Below are 20,888 nucleotides of genomic sequence, written 5' to 3'. Positions count from 1 at the left end.
TCATCTTTGTGGCCTTCTCTGGACCTGCTCCAGCAGTTCGATATTCCTCTCATGCTCAGGGCACCAGAACTGGACACAGTGCTCCAGGATGCCTGGATCAAGTTCCAAGCACTGCCAGTACCTCAGGCTCAGGCTACCCAGGGATGAGTGGGCCAGAGAGTGAAAAGGTGCCACCAGCACCCAGGAGCTGCCACCAGCACCCAGGAGCTGCCATCTCACTGCATTCAGCCACCAAGGGCAGGGCTGCTGTGCCTACAACCCATGAGCCACGCAGCCAACACTGCATTTGCACATGGGGACAGAGGTGTGGAGATCCAAGCACCCAGTTGGCAGAACCCAGGGCAGCCCTGGGTTTATGAGATGGGATACAAAAAGATCCCCCAGCCAGTCCTGGTCCAGCTGAACACGGCCAGGGTAACACTGCTGGCTGGGCACCATCCCCCAGGTGGTGCAGAGGCACCAAAGGAAAGAAACAAGGTGCTGAGCAGCAGGCCAGGCTGGGAGAGCACTGCTGGCACAGAGCCAGAGAGAGCTTCCAGTACTGAGAGCTATGGGGAAGGGGGAAGAACAGCACAGGCTTCAGCTGCTTCTCTGACAGAGGGATGATGACAAACAGGAGGAACACGAAGAGGGCTCTGGCAGCAGGAGCTGCTGATTGAGCTGTTGAGGAATGCTCTGTTTAGTGCTGCAGGGGAAATGAAAGAAGTCCTGGGCATGAGTGAGGACAGGAACAGGCTCACTGGGTGTTAGCTGAGCGTGCCAGCAAGAGACTCTGCAGTACTGTTGCAGACCAAAGGCTTTCTCCAAGACAATCTGCTGCTGCTAACCATGGAAGGGAAAGATGGGAAGAACTCCTCTGCAGCTGTGCTTCCACAGCTCCCTTCACACCAACAGGGAAGAGAGGCTCCCCTCAGCCCAGACACAGCTGAGCTCTCCTGTCACCTGCTTCCTCCAGGACTAACACTGCTGTGGCTGAAGCCAGCCTGGCACAAAACAAACCAGAATGCCTTTGCCTCTGAAACTCAGCCAAGGGAACTGCCCTCTCTTAGGGCCCTTGTTCTGGGAAACTCCAAAGTCATCTTTCACAGCTTCTTCTGCTGTGAAACATCAGTCACAGGAGCTCTGAGACTCCAGGTAATCCACAACTGACATCCTCCTTACCCCACAAGGAGTTCACAGAGCTAGCTGCTGTGGCTCTGATAAGCTGTGATGGAGACTAATAAGTGTTTTCTGCTGCAGAATGGTACCTGCTGTATGCACTGGGGCTGGTTAAGGCTCAAGGTGTAGCAGGTTGTCTCCAGAACCACATCCCATAAGGTTACAGACACCAAAGGAGTTCAAACAAGTCTCACAAAGCTCACCTGCAGCAGGTGACAGAGTGCTGGAACAATCACCTTATTGTCTGGAGAGCTTGTTCACAGCATCACAGAGTTGTTTGGGCTGGCAAAGCCCTCCAAGATCACCCAGTCCAACATCAACCCAGCACCACCATGGCCACCAAGCCATGGCCCCAGGTGCCATGGCCACGCTTTTCTCAAACACCTCCAGGGATGGGGACTCCACCATCTCCCTGGGCAGCCTCTGCCAGTCCCCCAACAAGTCTTGCAGTGAAGAAACTTTTCCTCACCTCCAACCTAACCCTCCCCTGGCAGAATTTCAGGCCATTTCCTCTCATCCTATCACCTGATCCCAGGGAGAAGAGACAAGATTCCTCTCTTACGCTCCCCTGAGGCGCACCCACTGCACCTGGCAGTGGGTGCTCCCTAGAGCCTCCCAAGGGATCAAGAAGTTGTCCACTCTGTCCAAAGAGGTGAAAACACGGCAGCCACACCTCTCTGGGGCTTTTCACCCAAGGCAATGCTAAGTTAGGCTCAGTAAGTTTGGGGGCTCAGCTGTTTTGGGCTCACAGCCACCACTCCTGTCTAAAGCAGAGGCTGCACTGAAGCAGGACATCCAGCAGGGACTCTGCCAGGCTCTGAGTGACCGAAGAACAGCTCAGGGAACCACCTGCTCTGTGTTACACTGCTCCAGACTTTTCCTCAAGCTTTGCATGTACTCCTGCTGGTCTCCCCTGGACTATACAAAGACAAGAACTCCCCCAGAGCCCTGGGATGTGTCCTGCATAAACCTGCCCAGGGTCATCACCTGCTGCTGATCCAAGCTTGCAGTCCATGCAGTGTGTCAAAGGCAGAGAGGAGACAGACACATTTGCACATCCTGTGCATTGCTTTGCAACTGATTTGTTGAACCAGGATAAGAAGAAACTGAGTTGGTATTCAAAGCAAGGTTTATCACATGCTTTTACCTCATCAGCCTCCACTTCATCCTTGGTCTCTTGGTGAAACCAAACACTCACAAAGAACATCACTGTCGTTAACCTGCTGCTTCTCCTCTCAGTACACTGTCGCTCCACACCCTGCTTCAGAGCAAGGGGCTAAGGCAACAAACTCCCCAGAACACTGCCTGGGAAGCACACAGGGAGAGGAGGAGCCATGCTCTGCAGTGAGGCTGCCTGGGAGCAGGCTCAGCCTGGCTGCAGCACCTCAAAAGGGGCCAGAGGGGACTGAGTGCTGAGGTGAGCCAGGAAGCCACTTAAAGACCTTGAGATGCTCAAATGTGTCCAGAGAAGGGCAGCAAGGCTGGGGAGGGGTCTGGAGCACAGACCCGGGAGGAGAGGCTGAGGGAGCTGGGGTTGCTTAGCCTGGAGAAGAGGAGGCTCAGGGGAGAAGTATTGCTCTCTACAGCTACCTGAAAGGAGGCTGTAGCCAGGTGGGGGTTGGTCTCTTCTCTAGGTACCCTGTGACAGGAGAGGACAGTCTCAAGCTGTGCCAGGGGGGGTTTGGGCTGGATGTGAGGAAGAAATTTTTCACAGGAAGAGTGAGTGGCCATTAGAATGGGCAGCCTGGGGAGGTCCCTGGAAGTATTTAAAACCAGGCTGGATGAGGCACTCAGTGCCATGGTTAGTTGATCAGATGGTGTTGGGTGACAGGGTGGACTCGAAGGTCTTCTCCAGCCTGGTCAGTTCTGTGATGCTGTGAAAGCTGCTGAGCTGCAAGCAGAAATGGAGCTCAAAGCTGCACAGGCAGCCAGAGGGCGATTTCCCCTCCTTTGGATTCTGATCTGTTCACCTAGCTGGGTTTTTTTCTTTCCTGGACACTCAAAGCTTTTTGAAGGTTCTTTGAATGAAAGGAGCAGGAGGTCACTCACTCTGCCTGCAAGCAGCTTCTTCCAGATTGCTGACACAGCTCTTCCAAGCCACTCACTCCTGAACTGCTCCAGAAAACAGCTGGCACAGCCTTAGGACTCCAGTCCTCTCAGAGGATGTTCTTGAGGCAGATGCTCTCTCTTTTTGCTTCCCAAGGTCTGAGCAAGCTGTAGAGGATTACCCTGGACCACCCCAGCAAGGGATCTGTCTGGTTCTACAGCATTCAACAGGACTTCTCCTGAGCACCCTGCTATGGCAAGAGCACCACAGCTCCTGGCTGAACGCTGGCCAAGGGGCACACTTGCCCACAGAAGGCCATGAGAATTCTCAGAAGAATGCTCTTAGCACATCTCCAAAGGCAGGGGGAAGGGTGGGGCACTGCTGAGCTGTGCTGTCCTCTGCTCCAGACAGCTTAAGGACTTCTTGTAACAGACCTGCAGCTATGGCTGCCCAGGAAATAATCCCTGCGCTCCTACTGTTATTTAAAGAGCCAAACATCTCATTTCATGAGCTGAGAGCAAGTTTAAAACACCACAACAAAGCAGCACAAGTATTCAGAGCACGCAGAAGAGCTCTGTACAAGGCAATCCACAAGGCAGAGCAGGCTTGCCTGGAATGCCCAGTGTGTGAATCTGACACTTCTCTACGTACGTCTCAGCACCACCTGCTTTGCAATACTCCTCTGATCCCCATTTATATATGCCTATAAATATGCCCAAACACTCCAGTTCAAACCATCCATCCCCTTCCAAAGGCTTCCTGAAGGCTCAAACAGACTGTATGCTCTCTAGAAACCAGTGAGGCAAGAACTGAGGGAAACCATTTGGCGAGTCATTAGCACAGGGGGGCTGCCAAAGACCAAAGCAGGTGAGTCTCAGAAAGCCACCTAGAAAGGAGAGCTGAAACGTGCAGGTTGACCCCAGGGGAGGGGTGCTCTCAGGTGGTATCATTCCAATATACAAAAGAAGAAGCTGGGTTGAAGTCAAGGCAGGAAGGTCACTGAGTGTTCTGGCTCTGCACTGCCCCGGACGTGCCGGCTCCAGCTCCCATCGGCGAGGCTCCGGTGATGCTCCCCACGGTTTCCAAGCTGCAGGCTTGGAATCCACCTCTGGGCCCCTCCCTGAATGCTGCTCTCTTCAGGAGGTGCAGCTTCTCCACACCACTCAGCAACTCAGGGCAACAACATTTTGTATTCAGAGGCTGAGAATTCTGGTTCATTCATTTCAATTTGCCTCAGCTTCTAATTCCTTCCCTCTCCAGCCCACTGCACTCCTGCCCTGGGTGTTAAGTGCCCAAGGCAGTTACCAAGCTATGCCACCAGAGGTGGCACTGAATACCTGCTCCCTTGTTTGGCAGCCCAGGGGCAGAAGGGGCTCCTGCCCCCTGTGCCCCTTTGCTTCTCATGCACGCTGGAGGACAAGCTGGCTCATGAGGCTCCTTGGCCTGGTCAGGCAGACCACAGCCTCTGCATCTTAAGCAAAGCAGGTTTCACTGCTGGCCTTTGAGACCCTTAGGAACTCCTGTTATGTTGCCCCCAGACCCTTGGGAACTCCTGTTATGTTGCCCCCAGACCCTTGGGAAGCCTTTGGACAGCCATGAGCTTTCCAAGCACCGGCACGCTGCCACGATTCCATACTGAAATGCTGGCTGCCAGGGCAAACCTGCAGCACAAGAGGCACGGGGCCCACCTTCACTTTTCCCCAAGGTCACTCACTCCCCTTGTGTTCCAGCTCAGGTATTTTTGGGAATGCACCACAGGGTGCTCCACCTCCAAGACAAACGTTGAGCCTGCAGAGGGAACTCAGGTTCTGCTTAACCAGCACGGTGCCAGCACACAGGCTCCAGTGGCTTCCCAGTGCCTTTCACCCTGGGCTGCACCAGGGCAGAAATGCCAGCTGCTAAAGCTGCTTTCTGAGGGGTTTGAATGACACTACCTTTAACAACAGGCTTTGTGCTCAGTCTCCCAGCAATGCTGGAGAAAGAGGCCAGTTGTAACTGCAAGAGGCATCCCTCTGCCACTTGTGCACCTGAGCTCAGCCAGCAGCTTTAGGAATTAACAGGCATCAACTCCAGGGCTGATCATGCAGGAATGCAAGGGAAATGCCTTCAGATCGTTTAGGTCAGGGTTACTTGACCAGTGCCCATGAAAACACTGAGCCATGCTGAGCTGCCCTGCACAGCCCAGCCCAAGAAGTTTTAGAGTGGAGACAGTCAAAACACAAATTAGAATGACACATGAAAATGATGCAAACAGCCTCTGGCAAAGCCTCTTCTGCTCATGGCCTCTCTTTCTCTGCAGCACTGTGCCTCAGTTGTTCTCCCCACTGCAGACAATATAAGCAGTGGCCATTCCATCATTCATTCTCACCGTGTTTCCATGTCCCTGTCTTGCCCAGTGGCAGCCCTCTAAAGCAACCCCTGCATTGTCCAGTGTCAGCAGCTCACATGGCTCAGACAAAACCACAGAGCCACTCTTTACCAGCTGCATGGTGAAGGACATGTTCAAATGGGTCTGTAAGAAATGCTTTCCCCTCCACAGAGCCACCTCCTTGCATGACCCAGGAGGCCCCACCCAGGGATGGGTGAGGGTCATTGAAGGCTTCAGATGAACACTGGCAGCTCTCTGCTGGGACTGTCATCATTGCAGCTCCTCTCTCTGTGCCATGATGGCACCACCGAGCTCTGGCACACCGGGAGGTGAGAGGTGCAGCTGAACCCAGCTGCTCTGCAAGTGCACATCCCCCAATGCCACACACAGCAGGGGATCTTCTCAGGTGCAGCTCACTCTGCAACAGCTCATGACTGAGGCTGGCTGTTCCCCAGCAGGGCCTTCCCTCTGCAGTTTTAGTTGTCAGGCTCATTTCTGCTTCCTGTGAACTGCCTGCACCTTTCCACATCGACAGGGGCAAAGAACCCCAACAAACATGGCCAAGTATCTCAGTAAGCAAATCAGAGCACTCCTGAGCAAGATGGATTGGAAATGGGTTTGAATTCCTGGTACAGCATCCTGGCCTGGATCAGCACTGGTGTGGGCAGCAGGCCCAGGGCAGTGATGGCACCCCTGCTCTGGGCACTGGTGAGGACATGCCTTGAATCCTGGGTGCAGTTTTGGGCCCCTCACTCCAAGGACATTGAGAGGCTGGAGTGGGTCCAGAGAAGGGCAACCAAGTTGGGGAAGGGTCTGGAGAACAGGGCTGGGGAGCAGCAGCTGAGGGAGCTGGGGGTGTTTAGTCTGGAGGAGGCTGAGGGGAGACCTTATCGCTCTCTATAGCTCCCTGCAAGGAGGTGGCAGTGAGGTGGGGGTTGGGCTCTGCTCCCTAGCCTCAGGTGACAGAAGCAGAGGCAATGGCCTGAAATTGTGCCAGGGAAGGGACAGAATGGAGATGAGGAAAAATTTCTTTGCTGCAAGAGTGATCAGGGATTGGCACAGGCTGCCCAGAGAGGTGGCAGAGTCCCCATGCCTGGAGATGTTCCAGAAACCTGGGGCCATGGTTTAGTGGCCACAGTGGTGCTGGGTTGATGGTTGGACTGGGTGATCTTGCAGGGCTTTATGCAACCCAAGCACTTCTGTCATTCTACAAAATGAGACTTTAACAATTATTTTCATCATCCAGCAGCATATTTCCATTTGCTGAAATGCAAGGTTGATTTTATCTTGTGAAAGAAGCTGCATTTTCTGGCTACCAAACCTGAAATTGCACTGAGAGAACCTTTGCACCCAGGGAGCCCTCCTGCTGTGGTTGGAGGCACGACCACTGAAGTTATGGGACAGCTATGGAAGCATTCAGCCAGAGCTCAGTTCTCCCATTCTGTAATACAGCTGTGGTACCCAGATCAAGCCCACAGAGAGGTTTGCAGAGTCCCTTCCACCTTGTGTGTTCACTCAGCCAAGAGCTGGGCAGCCTGCACCATGCTGTGCTAACACACAGCCAGGACTGGAGGAACTGCACCAAGGCCTTTGGTCACATCTCAACACCTCCACTGCAAGGTAGCACAGCCTGCATGTGAGCAGCTTAACATGACAGAAACCATCCCAGCTTTGGGCAAAGCTCAGCAAGAGCAAATACATCCTGCTCCTCAGCAGCTGACACAACAGCTTCTGGTGCCAGCCTAGGGAGAAAATTTCAACCCACCACAGTCAGGTAGTTGACACCTGTGCTGTGCTGTCTCTGGACATCTGAGTCCCTTCTACCCACAGCTCCACACAGCAAAACCAAACTTTGCTTCTCACTTCTACTTGAACAAATGGATGTGGAGATCAGAAAATAGCATCCTTGCAGGCAAAAGCTGATCCAATATATCATCTTCAATTCCAGGGTATCCATCAGCCATGGGGATTGCTTTATCCCAGCAAATACACATCAGAGAAGAGATGAGCACAGATTTCCCTGCTTTAATCTGCTCTCACTGCAGCTTGCTTGCAAAAGGGACACTCCAAGCCTTTATGGACACTTTCAGAATGCACTGCATGAAGAACTGCTAACATTCACTTTTGTTAAGTGGCATTTTCCCCTTCCTCCTCATCAATTAAATGCCTCTTTCCCTTCCCCGTGTGGCTTGGAGCTTCCCCGACAGCTCCTTCAGTTTGGCTTATTGCCCATCCTGACCATCTGAAGGACAGTCTCTTCTCAAGGATGGGTGCCATCACTTCAAACCCATCACAGCTCTTGTTCTGCTGTCCCCTCAAGCACTGCCAGCCTATGAATTTACTTCCAAGCAGAAAACACCCCTGTGTGTCAGGCTGAATTTTCTGTCCCTTCTCAGGCAGCTGGCCAGCACAGGAGAGGCAACCCAAATCAACACAGTTAAAACCAGTAATGGATGGAGGGAAATTAAGAAGCAATTCAGGATCTAATTTCATTATTCATTTAATGTAATTGTGGGCTGCTGCCAAAGGGATGCTCCTGCACTCCCTCCCCACACCAGCCAGGAATTCCTTCCCTTGCACCAGGTCAATGGTGACATGTAACAGCAAGGCAGATCTGCTTCCTGCCCCCTCCACTGGTGTTTTCAGGCCTGCTTTTCACTTGGCTTAGTGAAGTCACTAATGAAAGGCTCCTTCAGCTACTTGGGTGCCACCTCTTCTCTAAATCTGTGGAGGAAAAAGACCTTGCTTTGAGATCTGACTGTAGGAAACCACACAGGTAACTGTTGGGCTGAGTGGGGGAGCAGCTAAAGTTTGTGCTCACCATGCTGCTGGGTGACAGGCAGGGGCCAGCACTTAGCTCCAAGATGTGCTAAATCCAGTCTGGTTAGATAAAAGCATCTACAGACTGAGACAAAAGAGTTTGCTAATCCAAGCTGCCTTGCTGCAGGACCTTATTCCAGGTTCCAGTATCACCCCTCAGGAACACCAGCTCCATCCAGCTCTCTGCTCTGCTCCTCCATCCCCCCACAGCCCTGCCCCAAGCTCTCCCTTGGGCAGTGTCTGGCCTGCCTGCCTGCCATGTGAGCAGATTTAATGCTGCCTTTTTTGGTGGGACAGCTTTCTGCTGCTTTAGGGGCCCGAGTGAGCCTGTCAGGCTGCCCCATGAACACATTAATAGTTCATGGAAGGAGACCTGGACATGCAGTGAGTTCTGGAGCCTAAGCAGCTGGACCCTAAGCAGCTCATGCCACGAGCAGTGCTTTACAAAGGTATGTTGAACGTGCAATAACCCTCAGGTAAAAGTAATCTTTCTTTTTTCCCCTCACCCAAAGTCCTCCAAACCCAAGTCCAGACCAGCTCCAAGATTAGTTTCCATTAAGGGACAGCAGTGTAAGTCAAGGTGATTCCTAGTCACTGAAATTCAGTTTCATACACTTGGGATACAGCAAACACATTCCCAAGCTTAGGAGAGCTTCACATCCCCTATCTTGAGTGGAAATCCATGGCCCCAGGAACACTCCAGCTGGGCCAGGAAGTCAGTGTAAACAAAGCCCTGAGGATGTTAAATCATAAAGATTTTACTTCTTTCTGAAGTAGCTCAAGATCTCAGCACAGCTGACTTAGTCTCAGCACTGGGCACTTAGGACTGGACACTCAGTCTCAGCACTCCAGTTCTGGACGAAGCTGAGCCCCAAGTTTCACACTTAACCCTTCCCCCTTCCCCTTTCTGTCACAAGAGATCAATTCCCCCTGTGACTCACTGGAAACAGCATGGGACAGGGCAGACACAGCACACCAATGTGCCAGTGGAAGGGAAAGCTGACTGCATGAAACCTCAACTGAATTCTTCATGCAAGAAATACTAAGAAGAAGTTTGTCAGCAGTCTGCTGGCAGCCTCTTCTGCAGCTGAAGACAGCACAGGAGCCCCTGGGAGCTTTCCACGTACGGGCTCCGAATGCAGCCACAGAACCAATGTAGGCTGGGAAGGATCTCTGGAGGTCATCAGGCACAACCTCCTTCCCCAAGCAGAAGTGATTTCAAAGCTGGATCCAGATGCTCAGGGCTTTCCCAAGGGTGCAGACTCCAGACTGCACACCACTCTCATCACCAAAATGCTTCCTTTTATCCAAAGGGAATTTCCCTCGTTGGAAGCGGAAGCCATCTGTAGAAACAAGGAGACTGTGAACCTGAACCGATCACAGAGCACAGGAAAGGCCAAAAGAAAACCCAGAAGCAGTGACTGTCACAGCCACACATCAGCACTGTTTAAATATTCCCTTTCTAAAGCTACTGAATAATGATCAGGAATCAAGGCAGACACTTCACATTAAAGGCATAGACAGAGCAGGGCTTCATATCCTGGGAGATTTTCCAGGGCAGATGTTAGTATGTCCCATTAAACAACAAGTTTAATGAGAAATGGATCCCTGCCTCCAAAAGCAGCTCAAACTTTCCAGAATAAGAGCAGGTAAAGAGCTGCACAGGATGTGTCCAGTGGGACACAGCAGAACAGCAGCCAAGGACACAGCTCTTCACCCACAGCCCAGGCGCTGCAGAAGCTGCTTCCCCCGTGCTCTGCAGCACTGCTGCTCATCCTCAGCACAGAGCTTACCTACAGGGCCTGCTCAGGCAGCCTTGCCCATGCAGGCTGGTTTGCTGCCCCTCTCCTTCCCTGGCAATCACAGAAATTCTGAACATCTTCACCTTTCCTACACAGAAAACTCTTTCATCCCAATATGACAAAGCAAAAGGAACACACTCTGGAGGCTACATCGAAGAAGCCTTCTTTGCAGAGGCCAAATTCAGCAGCTCTCAGCACCCACAGCTTTCCAGAACCCAGCACTGGAGAAGGACTTCCTCAGTGCAAGGCCCTTAGCAAACAACAAGCATTTGAGCAGCAGCCCTGGCCCCAACACAGCCTGCTGGTAACACCTTCTGTAAAGAGAGGAGAGCTTGCCAGCAGGCACTCGGAGAGACATGACCAAACCCAGGCAGCAGGGTTTGCTCCGTGCTGGCTGTGAGATCACACACACCTTCCTCCCACACTAACCCTGAAACACAATTTAGTTTAGAGGCACTGCTGCTGAGGCAGTCACTTCAGCAGTGAGAGCCCCAGTTAGCTCAGGATTGATTTTATTCACTCCAATGGTACTTTTTTACCATCCCTTTCCAGGCTCCATTACCTTAGCCTTTGGGCACAGGGCAGATACAGTTACCTGCCCCCTCTCCAGTGCTGCAAGCTCACAGCCAGGAATTCTGAAGGCACCATGAAAAAAAGATGTAAAACATTCTAAAGGAGGACAGTCATAGATTCATGGTTGGGTTGGAAGGGACCTTAAAGCTCATCCAGTTCCAGCCATGGCAGGGACACCTCCCACCAGCCTAGGTTGCTCATCAAGGCCTCATCCAGCCTGGCCTTGAACACCTCCAGGGAGGAGGCAGCCACAGCCTCCCTGGGTAACCTATTCCAGTCTCCCCACCCTCACTCTCAATCTCCTCTCTCTCAGCTCAAAGCCGTTGTCCCTCAGCCTGGCACTCCCAGCCCTTGTCAAGAGTCCCTCCCCAGCAATCTGGAGCCCCTTCAGGTACTGGAAGGCTGCTCTGAGGTCTCCCCATCCCATGTCATTAAGGTGAACTGTGGCACTAATAGCTGCCAAATCCAATTGTAAAGAATATCCTTAGTTGAAGCCACCATCATGGAACTAAAGTGAGGGCTCTCTTTTGAGCTTCCTCCGCAGCAATTTCAGTTAATGCTGAAGAGGTCTAAGAGCAACCAAAGAGCATAATAGAATTAGCTCTCTGTTGAGCCCCAGTGATGCAATTCCTCTGAATCATCCACAAAGGTAAAATAATAACAACCCAGCTGACTGCAGAATGCTTTCTCACAGTCCCTCCCCAGCCTTCCTCTAGGTCCCCTTCAGATACTGGAATGCTGCTCTAAGGTCTCCCTGAAGCCTTCTCTTCTCCAGGTCAAACAACCCCAACTCCCTCAGCCTGTCCTTACAGGAGAGGTTCTCCAGCCTCCTGATCCTCTTCACAGCCTCCTCTGGACCCACTCCAACAGCTCCATGTGCTTTTGATGTTGGGGGTTCTGGAGCTGGACACAGCACTGCAGGTGGGGCCTCACCAGAGCAGAGGGGCAGAATCCTCTGCCTTGTCTGTCCTGCTGGCCACGCTGCTGAGGGTGCAGCCCAGCATGTGGCTGCTTTCTGGGCTGCAGATGCACTTTGCCAGCTCATGGTGAGCTCCTCATCAACCAAGGCCCCCAAGTCCTCCTGCTCAGGGCTGCCCAGCCTGTGTTTGTGCTTGGCAGCAATAATGAGAGGCTTTTGTGGCAAGCCCTTCTCCAGGTCAGAAGCAGATGTGAAGCACAGCCCAGAGCACAACTCTCCCAAGCAGCTGGAGTGACTGAGCTCTCCTTACAGTCCAGTGGTGCTCAGCAGGGTGCTCTGAATTGGCCTGAAATGATGAGACATTCCTGTTGCCAGTGAGTGGGTAAGACAACCACCACAGGTAAACCATAAACAGAAGCACGTGGGCACTGGGACCACAAACTATCTCCAGCAACTTAAAACCTTCTCTGCCTGGCCTTTTCTAAAGCCTGGGAGACAATTTCCAAACAGCACTGTAATGGTGTGCCTCCATCCCAGCTGTCTTTCAAAGAGGACACATGAGCTCTTGCTGTCACAGAAGCTTTCACACACCAGTAACAAGCCCAAAATACCAGCCACAGGGCTAGGCTCTGTGCTCTGGTCTGCACAAGGGAGGAGATTCTGCCTCTGCTCTGCTCTCATGAGACCTCACCTGGAGCTCTGTGTCCAGCTCTGAGGCTTTCAACACAAGAGAGACATTGAACTGCTCGAGTGGGCCCAGAGAAGGCCACAAAGATGATCAGAGGGCTGGAGAACACCCCCTGTGGGGACAGGCTGAGGGAGTTGGAGTTGTTCAGCCTGGAGAAGAGGGAGGCTTTGAGCTGGAAGAGAGGAGATTGAGACTGAAGATGAGGAAGAAATGCTTGACAGTGAGGGTGGGGAGAGACTGGCACAGGTTGCCCTGGGAGGCTGTGGCTGTCCCCTCCCCTGAAGGTGTTCAAGGCCAGGCTGGATGAGGCCTTGAGCAAACTGGGCTGGTGGGAGGTGTCCCTGCCCATGGCAGGGGGTTGGAACCAGATGATCTCTAAGGTGTCTTCCAACCCAACCTTTTCTATTAACCTCTGCCTTCACTGGGTCTTTTGACCACAACACTTGACTGAGAAGTTGCACTCACTCTGTCCAGGGAAAAATGATCTGAGGTTTCATATCCCTACTCCAGCACTGAAAAGGGATTTCTCTTCTGAACAGAGCTCTGGAGCTAAGCTTTCAAATCCCTGTGAACAGTAATCTGATGAAGCTTTAACTGCAGAATAAATCAGCCTAAATCCAGGGAACTGTTCCAACAGATTAAAACCTCAATGGCAAAGAGAAGGAGGAGGTCCTGCTCCCATACACTGTTTTGAACCTGCCATCCATTGCTTTCCCTTGGTGGCCTTCACCCTTCCCATCAGGAGGGACAGTAAACAATGGCTTCACCCACGCTCCATGCTGCTGCCATCAGAGCACTTCAGAGAGATCTGTGTGAGACTGAACAGTTTTGATCCACTCACACTCTACAAGGAACCTTTGCTCATTCTTGGCCATCTTTCAGGACCTCTCCCAGTTTCCCTGGATCTTCAGGAGTGATGAGCCCTGCACTGGTGCAGTGTTTCCTGCTCTGATCACTGTTAGTTTTCCACCAGCATCCCATCTTCCCTTTGCTTTCCCACACACTCAGACAATTTGGTCAAAGTGCCTGGTATGAGCTCCACGTTTCCCCTGTGATGGAGAGCCACCCCCGAGGTGCTCCCCGCACACACCCAGGGGCTGCTCTCCAGGGGCACTCCTTCCCTGCACTGATTTCCAAGGGCTGTTTCATCACCTGGTGCCAGAGGGCTCCTCCACACTTCCTCAACTCAACTCTTATTTACTACTTCTTTTTTTTTTAATCACCAAACAAATATTGTCACTTCTCCTCCATTTGTTTTTCTGCCTTTGGCCTCTGGGTGACTCTGGCAATCTCCAATCAACCTTTTTCTGTCCAAGCTGGAGGGAAAGCTCTGCCTGGCTTCCCAACAGCCCCCACGCTCAGAGAAATGCCAGTTAATCTTTGCTCACCTCCTGTGCCACTCACGCTTTCAGAAAGCTTTATTACTTTCTTGTGCCCTCCAACTGGCTCCTCTCCAAGGTGCAGAGTCCCAAAGTCCTCTCCTCACCCCATGCCTTTGCTCTGCTGTCACCTTTCTCTCCCTTTTCCAGTTCTTTTACTCAAGGAATCTGCCAGAATTATGCTGAGAGCGAGCTCCAGAGTAGATTATGCCTAAGATTTCACTGCTCCATTGGACTCTCTATACTTCCTCCTGTAGAAATGTGCCTTGATACTGACACATACCTGCACAGACAACTCTGCTTCCCCCACCACTCCCAGGAATGGGAATTTTGTTTAAAACAGGCTTTTATTATAGAATTTATTTTCCCTTGCTCTCAAGCTGGCCTCAATGTTTGTTGTTTGGGTTTTTTTCCTTAGCCCTTTCATGGACATCTGCCTTGGAGTGTGACCGACACTGAGCGAGTGCTTGCTAGCTGCAAACAGCGTCCACCCACTACAGTCCTCCTCCTCTTGTCCAAGAGCTTCAGAAGGAGGATTGCAGGCTCAGGCATTCCTTTCTTTCCCAAGCAATGTGATGATCTGAGTTCTTCCCAGCAGCTCCTCCTGATCTGTTTTCAGGCTGTGTTCTCAGTTTTCTTGGGCCTTTCAGGTAACACTTCTCATACTGATATTGCTCAACACAGTCAAGTCAGAGGAGATCAGCTTCCTTCCTCTGTCAGATCCTCCTGCCTAACACAGCATAACCAGTTTTTCTGTAGGACTCCTGCCCTATGCCACACTTCCTAGGACCGGGCAGTACCATGCCCCTTGGGAGCTTCCAGGTCAGCTCTGAATAATCTTGTGTGCAATGGGCCAACCCTTTCCATTACAGCCCAGCACACGGGCACCTGAACTCTCCTCCTGTTAAATATTCACCTCAGGCAGAGTATAAACCCTTGGCTTTCCTTTGAATGAGGCTGTAATCAGGGGAAAAACAAAGAAGGAGGTAAGAGCACCAAGATCACCTTCCCTGAAATGACTCTGCAGCCAGACTGGAATAGAACAGAGACCCAACCCTCCCCACCACTGCCCTGCAGATAGAAAACAGCTTACAGTCTACCTTTTATTATCCAATCATAGATTCATGGAATGGGTTGGAAGGGACCTTAGAGATCAGTTCCAACCCCCCTGCCATAGGCAGGGACACCTCCCACTAGCCCAGGCTGCTCACAGCCTCATCCAGCCTGGCCATGAACACCTCCAGGGAGGGGACATCCACAGCCTCCCTGAGCAACCTCTTCCAGTGTCTCCCCACCTTCACTGTCAAAAATTTGGCCTAATCTCCAGCCTGAATCTGCCCTCTTCCAGTTTAATCAGTAATAAAACTTCCTGCTCTTCATCTAGCCCCTGAGGAAGAAAGACAGCACAGCACTGCTCAGCCAAGCTCCTCACTAGGCCAGCAGTGAGGGCATCACCAAATGGAATTAAGGCAGATGCTGAGAGGAGACAGCAGCTGCCATTCTTGGAGATGTGACTGCTTGTCCCCTAAAACTGCAGAGTGTACAGGGGTGCCAGGCAAAACCAGGATGGGATTTTCTAGCAGCTGTGCAGAAGTCACTGCAGTCCTTGCCAGTTTGCCCCAAGAAACCAAAGAGATCCTCCTTCAGCTGCTACTGCACTGGGAGCTCAGAGGCCCCAAGGTGCCAACCAGTCCCCAGGAATGCAGCTTTCCCCTGCCTTTGTCCACGCAGCTACTCTAAAGGTGCAGCAAGGACACAGGGCCAGAAGGGTGGAACAAGTCCCTGCTGCAAGGACACAGCAGCCAAAAGTGAGGGACAAGTCCCTTGATTTACAGCCAGGTGAGCACCAGGCTCAAAAGCTAAGGCTCCAGACTCTGAGATGTAATTTGGACTTACTGCTGCAGGGAAGAGCTGGGATTCTCTTAACAAAACAAAGGAAAATTTGAGTCTAGTGATTGATGAAGGATAAAAATACTTCAGACTTCACAAAAAGAAACATTTCAGGATTTAAACTCTCTGAGCCTTTCTGCATTGGAAGCTGTGACAATACTGAGCCTGCACTCCCTTAGATCATTTTGAGGCCACCAAGGCGAGCGATGCTGGATCCTACACAAGCAGCGCACTCTAACGTGGAGACGTGACGAAAATAGCAGCGCAAGTGTCAGCTTCACCATCAATTCACAGTCCAGAATGACAGCTGAAGGCTGGAGATCTGAGCAAACATTCATGCATCACATCAAAGGAATCACACTACAGAAAAAGCAAGCTACTGTCGTTGCAGCACTGCTCAGTTCAGGCAGTTAATGCTCAGGTCATGAATTCGGCTTTCGGGCGTGTGTGTTTCCAGCCATCTCTCCCCTGCAACTCCTTACCAGCTCTGAGCAAGCAGAGAGATTGCTGTTCTGGAGTCCTGTATAAAAGGCTAAATCATATTTCTGCCTAAACAGTTCTTCTTTTATGGAAATGAAGTACTGGCAGTATTTCTCCTGCCTTTATGCAAAGTCTTCATTTCATATTCCTATTCTACCCTGAATGCAGCCCAAGGTTCCCCAGCACACAATGAGCTGTATTCTAGCTCTTCCCTTTCCTTTTTAAACAGCCAACAGGCTTCCCTGGCTCCTTGATTGCTTTCATTGTCAAGAAACTGCTGGGTTTGTTCAAGAAGAATGAAGCAATTAAAGTCCAGGTGGAGGGGAACTGGGGGGGGGAAGAAGTTCTCTTTTTCAGACTCACATATGGCATTGGGTTGGAAGGGACCCTCCAAGGGCATCTTGTCCAACCCCCTGCAGGCAGCAGGGACACCTCCACCTAGAGTAGGCTGCCCATCAGGTCTAATCTTCGATATCTCCAGGGATGGGGCCTCAACCTGCTCCAGTGTCTCACCACCCTCACTGTGCAGAGCTTCCCTCCTGAGGTCCAACCTAAATCTCCCCTGCTCCAGTTTCAAACCATTGCCCCTGGCCCTATCCCCACAGACCCTTCCGAACAGCCCCTCCCCAGCCTGCCTGTAGGTCCCCTTCAGCTCTTGAAATGCAGCTCTAAGGTCTCCCTGGAACCTTCTCTTCTCCAGGCTGAACAGCCCCAGCTCCCTCAGCCTGTCCCCACAGGGGAGGTTCTCCAGCCATCTTTGTGGCCTTCTCTGGGCCCTCTCCAGCAGGTCCATGCCTCTCTTATGTTGGGGGTCCCTGAGCTGGACATAGCACTCCAAGGCCAAAGGAAAAACCTTCACTACCTCCCTACTACTGACCAAAAACCCCCACCTGATCTCCTGCTCAGGGAATGCCTCTTCCAGCTGTGCCACACCATTTGAAAAGCTGAGCTCTTTCTGCTTGTTTTGCAACCTCACCAAAACATGTCTTACAGCAGGAAAAAAACAGAAGTTTTCTTCCTAGCCCAAACCAGCTTCTCAGGAGAGAGGAGCAGAGCAGCTGGGCTCTGAGCAGCACTGCCTGCCAGCAGGGCTGAGCATGCTGCTAGGAGCCCGGCTGCAAGGCACAGCAGCACCCAGCTCACACCACCTTCCAGAGCATCCTCTGCTCCACCAACAGCACTGCTGACATCCATCGAGCCTGGGTGTCCTCCAGCAGCTCTGCTCCCTCTGGTTAGTAAAAGCAGGATGACAGACTTCTGAGAGGTCTTTAGGGGAACTGCAGTGCCAAGAAAAAACATGACCAGGGAGGAAATCTCATTTGCTAACCCCTAAAGCCAGAAGCAGAATGCGTTCATGTGGAACAGGCACCAGGCTCCTCCCCCGAGGAACCAAGTGGTGAGCTCTGCAAAGTCTTCTGAAGAGATCTCTGTGCTGCTGAGAGTGGCAGCACACACAGGGCATTCAGGCAGCTCTCAGCACCATAGCTGTGGTGACAGCCCCCCTACAATAACGATGCAGCCACTCCTCCCTGCCGGGGCTGAGGCATCATCAGAAGTGCTCCACGGGCTCCTTGCACTGGTGAAGCTTCTCTAGCCCACACACCACCAGTCAGCCCTGGCACCCAGGCTGCTGCTGCTGTGCTGTCACAGAGCTGCTGAAATACCTGGGCACAGGAGTTGCTATGAAGCAAACAAACCTCTGCAGTGAACAGCAGGCTACCCAAAACTGGGGAGTCCCTGCCACACTCCTCTGCCTTTGCAGAGCTCCTGAGGACGACACGAGGGTACACATCACACAGACTGCATCAGTTCGTGTCCCACAAGCATGAGCAAGAAACCAAACCAGCAAAATGGAGTTGGTAAGAAGGGCACAAGAAGGCCCAGGTACATGACACCCACAGCCTGTCCCTCACCCACCATGCAGATCACTGTCAAAGAAGGAGATTGGTTCTGTCAAGCAGGACCTGCCCTTCATGAGCCCATCCTGACTGGGCCTGATCTCCTGACTGTCTTGGATGTGTTGTGTGATGGTCCTCAAGATGATCTGCTCCGTGACCCCCCTAGCACCAAAGTCAGGCTGCCAGGTCTGTAGTTCCCTGGATGCTCCCTAGGGCCTTTATCAATGGTGTCACATTCAACCTCCAGTCAAGTGGAGCTGCTCCATCAGCCAGGACTGCTGAGAGATGATGGATGGGGCTTGGGGTTGAGATGACCCTCACCAGGTCTGTCAGCAGCCTTGGGTGGATCCCATCCAGCCCCACAGACTCATGTGTGTAAGTGGCAGAGCAGATCCCTCACCATTTCTTCTTGGATCATGGGAGCTCATTCTGCTCCCCATCTCCACCTTCCAGCACAGGGGCTGGGTACCCAGGGAACTGCTGAGCTGACTCTTAAAGACTGAGGTAAAGAAGATGTTGAGACCCTCAGCCTCATTCTTTGTCACCATGGTTCCCCTGTGTCCAGTAGAGGATGTAGGCTCTCCTTGGCCCTCCTTTTGTTGTGGCTGTATTTATAGTAACATTTTCTCACAGACTTAGCCAAGTTCTAGTTGGGCTTTAGCCCCTTTTTAATTGTCTCCCTGCATGACTTCTGCATCTTTGTAGTCCTCCCACCTTGCCTGCCCCTCCTCCCAAGCCCACCAAGTTTCACTTGCGCTCTAACCAGCCAAGCCAATTTTCTTCCCTGCTGCCTCATCTTTTGACACATGGGGACGGCCTCTCCTTGTGTCTCCAGGATTTCCTTCTTGAAGCCTGTCCAGCCTTCCTGGGCTTCTTTGTCCTCCAGGACTGCCTCCCAAGGAACTCTGTCAACCAAGCCGTTTACAACAGGCCAAAGCCTGCTCTCTGGAAGCCCAGGGTGGCAGTCCTGCTGACCCCCTCCTTCCTTCTGGTAGACAGGAGAAGCGCTGATGGCTTTTGCCTTCGCTGCAGAAGAGATGTGAGAGAGCTTTGGGAGCAGGTCACACAAGCACTGCAACTCGACTGGCAGCAGGGTTGGGAGTTTGAAGGTTAGAAACACTTCATGACCCCCTGCCACCAGCCCACTCGCCCCAGCTCTGCTTGGTGAGGCTGGCCCCCAGCTGAGGCCAGGAGCAGAGAGGCACAAAGGATGTGTCCAAGAGGTGACAAACACCTGGGGACACCCAGCTGGGGCAGCACTTCTGCTCAGCACGAAGAACCTGTGCTGGCTTATGGCAAAGCCCCCCAGGCTGGGGTACAGCTGAGCTGCTGCAGCATGCAGACCCCAACTCTACTCCTCCCTGGGATCAAGGCTTCACTTGTCACTTTTGGTGGGGTTTTTACAATATGCTTCTGAAAAAAGAACCAAGTGAAAATAACAGAGAGCTCTCCAAACCCCAAACTGCCTGCACTTGCTCTTGGAGGCTGAGATGAGCTGCAGCCAGCCTCCTCTCTACTTTTGCATTCACCCTGCTGGGGGATTCCAGCCCTTCTGGCTGGATGTTACAGATGTGTTGAACCTTCATGATGATGGGCCAGCAGCTGAAAAGCTGCAGCTGACAGCCCTAGATGACTCCATGCTGAACCCCCAACCATAACTATTGGATTGGAGTTGTTCAGCCTGGAGAAGAGGAGGCTCCAGAGAGCCCGTAGAGCTGCATTTCAAGAGCTGAAGGGGACCTAAAGGAAAGCAGGGGAGGGACTGTTCAGAAGGGTCTGTGGGGATAGGATGGAGGGCAATGGTTTGAAACTGGAGTGGGGCAGATTTAGGTTGGACCTCAGGAGGAAGTTCTGCACAGTGAGGGTGGTGAGACACTGGCACAGGCTGCCCAGGAGACTCTGTCCCTGGAGACATTCAAGATCAGACTTGATGTTGCCCTGGACAGCCTGCTCTAGGTGGAGGTCCAATGCCTGCAGAAGCATTGGACAAGATGCCCTTGGAGGGTCTGTTACTGTTTGAAGGGGGAACTTCAGCCTAGATCCTGACTGCAAAGGCCAGAAGTAAAATAAATCTCATAATCTATCCCAAAAAATAAACCTCATTGGAGGTAAGAGGGAAATAATGCTAAGGTCTACAGAATTACCTGGCTTGCTAATGGGATACAGGGCAGAGGCAGAAACAGTTCTCTCTCTCTGTGTTCTTATTCTGCTGCTTCTGCTTGCAGCTTTCCTCTCACTCCCCACCATGGCCTTGCCAGGGGTATCTCTGGTTTGGCTCCTGTGTGAGGTAATGGGAAGGAGGGAGGGAGTGGGGGAGGAGGTGAATGTGTTCCCTGGATCCATCCAGGGGGGTCTGAGGAGCCTCTGTGTTGCTTCAAATTGTAACTAAACCTATCCTGTACATCTGTTGTAGATTTGCTACATATTCATTGCATTTCAGATTTCTAGAGTTTGGTTTGCTCTGAAAAAGAGCTTCATTTGCTCCCATCTCAAGCTGGGCTGGCCTGAGCTATTTACTTTGGGGATAGTTCTTCCAAATTAGTTGGAGGTAACTTTTACCCACCACAGGTCCCTTCCAGCCCAATGCAGTTTGTGACTTTGTGATTATCCCAGCAGCAGGACAGAGCAGGGTACCCACCACCACCAGGTGACAGACGTGGTGTTGGTAGGCAGGGAGGCCACACCACAGGGCAGCATCTGCAGAGGGACACAGGTGAGCACAAGGCCTCAGCAAGCAGACATCCTGACAGCCTGCCCCACAACTCCTGCCTCTTCCTTCTCCCAACAGTGTAAGAGCAGCTGCAGCAGTTGCACAGGCACCATGCTGTGTACAGCTCTGAGGAGTGGCATGTGCCTGTTAAAAGCC

The 20,888-nt window shown here is 52.1% G+C and overlaps 1 protein-coding gene across 2 annotated transcripts in view; it reads right to left on the bottom strand.

The window, feature by feature from the left end:
- Positions 1-20,888, bottom strand: part of NDRG3 (NDRG family member 3) — a 65,071-nt gene that overhangs the window by 37,854 nt on the left and 6,329 nt on the right. The gene's annotated exons all lie outside the window — the stretch shown is intronic.

The sequence above is a fragment of the Dryobates pubescens genome, chromosome 26 (assembly GCF_014839835.1).
Source record: "Dryobates pubescens isolate bDryPub1 chromosome 26, bDryPub1.pri, whole genome shotgun sequence".
Classification (NCBI taxonomy): Eukaryota; Metazoa; Chordata; class Aves; order Piciformes; family Picidae; genus Dryobates; species Dryobates pubescens.
This window is presented reverse-complemented; position numbering and strand designations above follow the sequence as displayed.